Source organism: Sycon ciliatum, chromosome 12 (assembly GCF_964019385.1).
Source record: "Sycon ciliatum chromosome 12, ocSycCili1.1, whole genome shotgun sequence".
Lineage (NCBI taxonomy): Eukaryota > Metazoa > Porifera > Calcarea > Leucosolenida > Sycettidae > Sycon > Sycon ciliatum.
Window position 1 is genome coordinate 28,320,588 of NC_088654.1, and position 9,788 is coordinate 28,330,375.

General features: G+C 50.2%; 1 long non-coding RNA gene across 1 annotated transcript; it reads right to left on the minus strand.

Moving 5' to 3' along the window:
• Window positions 1-321: 321 nt before the first annotated feature.
• LOC135828407 (uncharacterized) lies at window positions 322-5,200 on the minus strand. The gene is made up of 3 exons (XR_010555655.1): window positions 4,735-5,200; window positions 1,202-1,240; window positions 322-604 (listed from the first exon to the last, which is right to left on the minus strand). It is a non-coding gene; the product is annotated as an uncharacterized LOC135828407 (long non-coding RNA).
• Between the last annotated feature and the right edge of the window lie 4,588 nt (window positions 5,201-9,788).

The following is a 9,788-nucleotide window of genomic DNA, read 5'->3' on the forward strand; positions in this document are numbered from 1 at the left end:
GTTTAATAATGAATGTTCGGAATGTGGATAAAGAAATGAGACATTCATTATATTTTTGTAATCAGGCCTATTTTTCGGGGTTCAAGAAAAGCTTGGTCACTAAATGTTATAGAATAGCGAGTAAGAGATCTTACAAAAGTAACAAAACACTAGTAGTAGTATTAGAGTTTCAGCATCCCAAAATCATGATTAAAAGTGTGCTTAGTATCAAGCACACCTTGTACCTGTGAGTAACAGCAAGAACCTAAATGAGAGCACGGCCAAAATCTGCAAGAGAATTTAAAAGGCATGCCAATGCCTTGGAAATATGCGTCGCACCGCCTGCCCACTCGCAACACAATGATATGTGTAGAACCAGCATCAGCATGTGAATATACTCGCCCGCATGCACACACCAACACAATATTGAATCCGCTCACCCGTGTGTGCTCACCGCATGCGCACGCACACACACACCATGTACCAAGTGTATGCGGTCGCAAGAGGAGCACGCAAATCTGCAAATGCACTGGATGTGCACCCACAAAATAATGTTCTCTTATAGCAACGATAGCGGATAAGATCTGAATGGGCCAGATCAAGACTGGCGCCAGATAAGTCCAACCTGCGAAGCCAAGGGAACACACAAACACACCCACAAACACATACACACACATACACACACGCATACACACGCATACACACACACAGTACACACACAGACACATACTCACCATTGAGGGATGTGCGTGTGCACAACACACATCAGTGAGTGGTTGAAGATCAATGATCAAAAGAACTGTCACCTTCTGTTGACGCCTCATCAGCATCATTTCTGTTAGCGGGTATTGGCACATCAGTACAATGGCTGGCAGATAACAGCTAATGTGCAACTAAGATTCATGGAGTCAAACAGTGCTGCAAGCTGAGCAGCTCAACGCTGCTGTTCAGCACAGCAACAGGAGCAATGCTTTCTTGCAGCATGTCCATATTACCTGCTGCAAGACTTGAGCTCTTCTAGTGCTGAGTGTTTCGGGCAAAATATCCCATGGATGTTGATGGTACCATGATCGCCGTCCTGACTGTTGATTCTACTTTCCATGTCACCATGGTTACGTCATCAGGAGATTTTGTGGCAGACCTAGGTTATCCGTGACAGTATGCCTTGACGGTATTGGCATGCAACATAATACTGAAAAGACCATCGGAAGAAGCTGCTTACTGCTTAGGTTTCGACTGCTTTCTTTCATAGGGTTGGCACCTGCAGTGGACATTGGTAACATACACAGGCGTTTGTGTTCGTGCATACACGCGTGAACCCCCCCCCCAACACACACACACACAGACACACACAAGCAATAGGACACATGTACACATGCAAGGCGCATAGCCGGCAGCACTTCAAGGTTGCTGAATCATCCTGAAACAAGAGGATGATGTCAATGTACCCCCGTGCACAGGCGTTTGTGTTCGTGCATACACGCGTGAACCCCCCCCCCCCCCCAACACACACACACACAGACACACACAAGCAATAGGACACATGTACACATGCAAGGCGCATAGCCGGCAGCACTTCAAGGTTGCTGAATCATCCTGAAACAAGAGGATGATGTCAATGTACCCCCGTGCAACACGCTGTGCACTCTCTGCGTACGACTGCCAACAGGAAAAAGCCCTCGGATAACCAGTCCACTCCTGGCTGTGGTACCTCATGCATGCACACACACACACACATACACACACACACACACACACACACACACACATACACACTACTACTACTACTATGATACAGCTACCCTAAACGGGTCACGCCGCCCTCCACCCAAGCATGAGCACTATGAGGGGCAGTGGCAAATAAATAGAATCAGCTAGCAGAACTGGCAAAACAGATGAAACAATGGAGCAGAACGGACGACTGCTGTACTGTAACAACAACCTGACAGCTACAGTGACAACGACTGAAAATGAACAGGAAGGAAAAAAAATTCAAAATTTCACGTCACGAAAAAACACTGTCCACGAAAGAATCCACCAAGCAAAAGGAGCACATACACACACACACACACACACACACACACACACACACACCTCAGACCTCAGACATGCCCATCGTGGAAGCGATGATAGCGAACAGCTATGTTAGACATAGCAACTTGTGCTGGGATTACACCATTCAACAGCTTGCAAGGCTGATGAATTGACCGCCACTATTTTCAGCCAGGTATCTACCACACAGCTGTTTGAAGTGATTTTTCTGGCCAGTTAATCCCTATTTTCCATTTTTCCATTTTTCCATTTTTATATTTTTATACACACACACCACACCACATACTCCGGCATACACTAGCTGTTGGTAACCACCCAGGTGAATGAAATAAAAGTCAGGAAGAGTCCGAGAAAGAGAAGAAAGACGTGTGCGACCATAATCGGCGGGAATTGAACCCGCAACCTCGATTGGAAATCGACTGCACATACCACTGCACCATCTGGGACACACACACACACACACATGACGCACAACTTGCTCAAACATGCACACACAAACACACACACACACACACACACACACACACACTCCTTCCTAAAAACTTTCGTCTCGTACTGCGTGCGATAGATGGCTCCATTCGCGGGCTTGCAAGGCCTCGCGATGGGTCCAACAGCGGAAAACAGAGTCAGAGTGACGAGACCCGAAGTTCGTCCTGTAATCTGCTCTGTTGACTTTCCGCTGTGGACTTCTACTGGGAAATGTCCCAAGGACGACCCTGGAAGCCCAGAGTCATCCCTGAGAACTGAAAGCTAACAAAAACTAATCAAACAATGAGAGCTACAAAATTCCTAACTGACTCCTGTAGACACACACACACACACACACACACACACACACACACACCAGTGTACGTCTGCGGGCACACACACACACACATCAGCGCATGTAAGCTTGCTCACCAGTAAACGCCGGCGCGCGCGCGCACGCACACGCACCCCCCCCCCCCTCGCCCCACACACACACCATGTACAACACACACACACACACACACACACACACCATGTACCACCACACACACAAACACACACACACACACACACACACATCATTGCATTCACTGGGGCGTGCACACACACGAATGCACACACCAGTGAACGCCCGTGCACGCATAAACACACCCGCGGACATGCACACACAGACCGACAAACGCACACACACACACACACACACACACACACACGCACCAGTGGATGTGCATGTGCACACACACACAGCAGTGCACTCTCACAAACACACCAGTGCACTCTCACAAACACACCAGTGCACTCTCACAAACACACCAGTGCACTCTCACAAACACACCAGTGGACTCTCACAAACACACCAGTGCACTCTCACAAACACACCAGTGCACTCTCACAAACACACCAGTGCACTCTCACAAACACACCAGTGCACTCTCACAAACACACCAGTGCACTCTCACAAACACACCAGTGCACTCTCACAAACACACCAGTGCACTCTCACAAACACACCAGTGCACTCTCACAAACACACCAGTGCACTCTCACAAACACACCAGTGCACTCTCACACACACACCAGTGCACTCTCACAAACACACCAGTGCACTCTCACAAACACACCAGTGCACTCTCACAAACACACCAGTGCACTCTCACAAACACACCAGTGCACTCTCACAAACACACCAGTGCACTCTCACATACACACCAGTGCACTCTCACAAACACACCAGTGCACTCTCACAAACACACAAGTGCACTCTCACAAACACACCAGTGCACTCTCACAAACACACCAGTGCACTCTCACAAACACACCAGTGCACTCTCACAAACACACCAGTGCACGCGTGCACCACCCACACATACATATGCAGGCAAACAATTACAATCGGTCCCAGCATACATCCTGAGGAACCAGGCCATTGTTATCAAAAGACATCTCCCATTTGCAACTCGAAATGCTTATACCAAGAGTCCATAAACAAGAGTATGCAATTGTGATCTCTTTCCTATGGGCCAGATGCGCGGTGCGCTGCCTTCATTATTATCATTCAGCTGCAGTCCGGGCACTGCGGAAAATCAAACACCCTGTCCCTGGGGAAAATCGCGGAAAAAATCCCAGAATTTGCGGTGTAATTGGCGGGTAAATATGGCATAATTTGCAGTGAACTTGCGGTAAATATGCGGTGAATAATATTGATATGCGGCAAGTTTGCAGTTGATATGAGTCAATTTTCAGTGAGTATGTAGTGAAATCAATCAGGTATAAGTCTCTGGTATAAGCACTCGTCATATTGAGTACAAAGCCGCCACGATGAGACGTTGCTGACCGAATAGTGCACTGTGTGTACATGTAGTGCAAGAAAAGAGTTCAAAAATGCGGAAACATTGCGGAAAACGCGTAAAAAATTGCAAAAAACGCGGAAAAAACGCGGCCGCGGAATCGCGATTTTCCCGGGGGACAGAACACCGCACTTTCCCTCTGGTTTGAAATGGACTTTTGTACGGAAGTGGAGTTCACACGCCAAATTTAGAGATCGCGTAGGCACTGGAAGGAATGGAGCAAAAATGGATGGGCTCGTAGGAGAGTTTGAGAGCATACTTTCAGAGCGTGATGAAAGCAAGTTACGTAATGAAGGCAGCGCGCCACGCACTGACCCATAACCACAGTTGCATACTCTTGTTAATGCACTCTTGCCTATATTGAAGAAACTAAATCTCTTAGTCTTACCTGGCCAGCTATGTTGAGAAATGTCACTGACAAAAGACAGGCGCACCTGTCATCTTCGCAAGCTTGTGACATTTAGCAGTGACCCTTCATACAGCTGGCGACTGCATTTCACCTTCCTTTTGCCACCACCGCGACTCCTTGTGTCACAACCACCCGCTCACACAGCGCACACTGTTCATGTCTTGTGCAGCGACTTTCGGAACTGGTCGCCGGGCAGAATGATGCACGAACGTTTCTTCTGTCAGCTTGACAGCTTCCCCATGCTTCTGCCAAACTTTCTGGTCGGCTTTCACGAACAACACAGCCATCACGATTCAGTAGCCGTAAACTCTTCACGGTTATCAGCGCAGCACACCAGAAGGTCAAGGAAGGAGATATGCTGCTTGGTATCGATCTATCTTACAACCTTAGAATAGTTAGATCGTTACAGGGTCGTTGATTTACGCCCAGAGTCATCAACTCTGCAATAGCCATACCTACTGTAACAGATTCACACACTCACACTGTGCATCCTACTACACGTTCCCACTTACGTTGTGTTACATCACACCTGTGTTGCATGTTCACCTTGGATTACACTTCTGTCCCATATAACCCCGTTGATGGTATAATAAAGTCGTTCTACTCTTGATCCTGAATCGCTCTGGTTGGACGGTTACACTGGTAGCAGAGGATGGTTGTCGAGATTTTTTGTTTGCTGGTATGCGTGGCCACCCTTCTGTTAGCTCGGTATGACCGCTACAAGGACGGAGCGCGTCGACGGGTACAAACTGCCGCAACGACGGATATACCTCAAGGACCTCAACGGCCCACGGACCAACGACTGCTCGACAGGAAATTTGATGGGACAGTCAATAGGCCTCCGGTGTTTTCGGGCAACCCTGCGGACTTCAGGGAGTGGGTCTTCGCTATCGAGCTTGCCATGGTGTCACAGCGCGTCAACGACGACCAGGAGCAGGTGCGATTCGCTGCCAGCTACCTACAAGGCAACGCCAGGCTTTGGCTGATGTCGGTATTGGATTCCGGCGCCTGCATCCACGACTGGCCGACGCTAAAACAGTCACTCGGCGACGTGTATGGCCCAGTCCATGAACAGGAGGAAGCGCGCCTCAAGCTGTTTGGACTGGTGCAGCGCGGCAGCCTGGACGCATACGTACAGGAATTCACTAACCTCTGCCTTCAGGTGAACGACCTGAATGACCATTCGAAGGCGGTGCTGTTCGTGAGGGGCCTGCATGCAGCAATCGGTCACTCGGCTCTTCGGGAGCACCCGACAACACTAGGCCAGGCCATTCGTGCCGCACGCATGGCAGCCATGCAGGCATCAGGAGTATGGAGGGAACAGACCACCACAGGCACAGGCATTCGTCGGTCGAGGCACCCGGGTCCGGCACCTCACGCTCAGGCCAGTACACCGAGGCAACCTGTCAGTCCATGGGGACGTCAGCAGCAGCAATCTAACCGTACGAGTGAGCCCATATGTTACTCATGCAGGAAGCCTGGACATATTGCCAGAAACTGTCCAGTCATCGTGAATTCCCCAAACGCTTCCAGCCAGTGAAGAAGGGAGTGCGCTCACTGGCGGTGGATACTCAGGCACCCACACCACTCATTGTGTTCAATAGGTTCGAGGGCCTGAGTGTTGAGGAAGGAGACAGCGCAAGCGATCCTGCAGTGGAGAGTTCTGACGCTACGCCTAAGGCGCACATCAGCAGCGTGGCGATGAGCGCAGAGCACGATCTGCTATGTGTCACTGGGAAGGTGAATGGGAGGAAGGCTACCATGCTAATAGACTCTGGCTCTACCCACGATTTTTTGTCGTCGGAGTTCGTCAGGAGACATAACCTGAAGACTGACACGGCGACCAAGGAGCTGAAGGTCACATTAGCAGATGGCTCGTCTCGTACACAGCCTTTGGAAACTGCCGGGCCAGTAAAAGTGGTGGTAGCTGACTTCAGCGAAACCCAGACCTTCACCGTGCTGCCACTGGCGCGCTACGACGCCATCTTGGGAATGCCGTGGCTGTCTCGCCACAACCCAACGATCGACTTCCGGAGTAAAAAGGTGCAGATCCAGGAGGACACCTTCGTGGCTCGAGGCCACGAAGCTGGCGAGGACGCCGAGTTCGCAGAATCCCACTTCATCTCTGCAGCACAAGCGAATGCCGCTATTCGTTCAGGAGACGAAGCGTATATAGCCTGGGTCTCTATGGAGGATGATGCGCCGGGCCAAGATCCACCACCTATCCGTGACAAGGAAGGAACTCACTTCGGAAGTGAGCTGAACGCTCTGCTACGTGAGTTCGACGACCTATTTCCGGACGAGCTCCCTGACCAACTACCGCCAGAGCGAACGGTCGACCATGAAATAAAGGTGGCGGAAGGGACAGCGCCACCATCACGACCGGCATACCGCCTTCCGAAGCCGGAGCTAGACGAGCTCCAGAAGCAGATTGAGGAGCTGCTCCGGAGAGGCTTCTTAGAGCCGAGTAAGTCGCCCTATGGGGCTCCTGTGTTCTTTGTGAAGAAATCAGATGGATCTCTTCGCATGGTGTGTGACTGGAGGGAACTTAATAGAATAACAATTAAGAATAAGGCCTGCCTCCCTAACATTGAGGACCTATTCGACACAGTGCAGGGCAGTGCATATTTCTCGAAGCTTGATCTTCGCGCAGGATACAACCAAATCAGGATACAACAGGAGGATGTGCCGAAAACGGCAATTAACACCCCGTTTGGCCACTACCAGTTCAGGGTCATGGGGTTTGGTCTGACTAATGCCCCGGCAACCTTCCAATCACTGATGAACTCCATTCTGCAGCCGTACTTGCGCCAATTCGTGGTAGTGTTCCTGGATGACATTCTGATTTTTAGCAAAACCCTGGAAGAGCACGTTGAGCACATTCGAACCGTTCTGACTACCCTCCGCGCTAACCAACTATTCTGCAAGTTACCGAAATGCGAGTTTGCGGTGGAAGAAATTCTATTCTTGGGTCACCGTTTGACCGGTTCCTCGATTAGCCCTGATCCGGAGAAGTTGGCTGCAGTTCGTGATTGGCCCACCCCATGTACGGTGAAAGACGTGAGACAATTTCTCGGGTTTACCAATTACTTCCGTCGCTTTATTAGACACTATTCATATATTTCCAAGCCCTTGGAGGAGCTAACGGGTAAATACACCAGGTTCTCATGGACTGGTGAGGCCCAGGCAGCATTCGAGGAGTTGCGAAGGGCACTGCTAAATCCCCCTATTTTGAGACTTCCAGACGTATCAAAACCTTTCCGAGTTGAAACTGATGCTAGCGATTTTGCAATCGCGGGGGTGCTCTCGCAGGAGGGGGAACCTGGTTGTTGGTTGCCAGTGGCGTACGGCAGTCGAAAGCTTTCCTCGGCGGAGCGGAACTACACAGCGTCGGAACGAGAAACGTTAGCAGTTGTGTCCGCCCTCCGGATGTGGCGCATTTATTTGTTTGAACACTTTGACGTTTTCACAGACAACCGAGCAGCAGTCTACTTACTGACAAAATCAAATCTCACGAAAAGGGAGTCCCGTTGGGTTGAATTTCTTGCGGACTTTGATTACACTATTCACCATAAACCTGGCAAGGAGAATGTGGCGGATCCGTTGTCACGCCGCCCGGACTTAAGGGACGAAGATCATGTGGTTCCGCCTGAAGCTCGACTAAACGCTATAGAATATACCTTGGAGGTCAATGACGATATAGCCAACATGATACTGGACAGTTATGCCGTGGACCCTGAGCTGAGTGTAGTTATGGAACGAATGAAGCGCCCCGACAGTGACAATGTGCACAGTCAGTACTTCATCGACAACGACTCCGGGTTCCTCTACTTGAAGGCGTCTCCTAGCAACCGTTTATGCATACCGAGGTGTACCCTACGGCTGAAATTGGTACAGGAGAACCATGACTGCGTGACGGCAGGTCACCCAGGGCGTGACCGCACGTATTCACGCTTGGCAAAATTTTTCTATTGGCCGAAAATGGGACTCGATGTCAAACGTTTCGTGAAGTCTTGCGATATTTGCCAGCGAACTAAACCGGGGAGGCTGCGCACGGGCCTGCTGCAGTCATTACCAATACCCAAAGGCCCGTGGGAGGATATCGCCATGGATTTTATTACGGGTCTTCCTAGGACAGCTGCTGGACATGATGCTATTTATACCTTTGTGGACCGCCTGACTAAATGCGTTCATTTGGTACCGACTACCACATCCATTGATGCCAAGGGCAGTGCTGAATTGTACATAGCTAACGTTTTTCGGTTGCATGGTTTGAGTTCATCCATTGTCTCAGATAGAGATCCTCGGTTCACTGCTGCCTTTTTTAGGGAGGTGTTTCAACTTCTGGGAACCAAGCTTTGTTTCAGCACGGCAAACCATCCCCAAACAGATGGATTAACGGAGAGGGTGAATAGGCTGGTTGAAGACATCCTCCGTGCATTCATTAACCATAAGCATGACAATTGGGATAAGCTATTGCCTCTTTGCGAGTTCTCCATCAATAGTGCCCACCATTCCTCTACATCGCATACCCCATTTTATTTGAATTTTGGGTTTCACCCCCGAGCCCCAGCGGATTTGCTGGGTGATCGTATGGGAGTCGGACACTCTGATTGGGTGAAGGAGCAACAGGATGCGTTACGCGTTGCTAAGGATGCTATTGTAGCGGCTCAGGCGCGGCAGGCCTTGTATGCGGACAACACTCGTGCCCCCAGTACTATAAAGGTTGGTGACCGTGTTCTGGTCTATAGGGATTTCCTCATTACTCCCGAGGCGCGGAATCAGCCGTCCCCTAAGCTGCGTTCCAAATGGTATGGTCCATTTCCTGTAACTGAGAAGGTTGGTGCCAATGCCTTCCGGTTGCTACTTCCTGCCAATATGCGTTGTCATCCGGTGTTTAATGTGTCAGCTCTGAGGCGGTATGAGGAGAACTCTATACCAGGACGGCAACAGCCGCCTCCGCCACCAATAACGGATCTGGACGGCAACACGCGTTATATTGTAGACGCGGTCGTCGATGAACGGAAACGGAG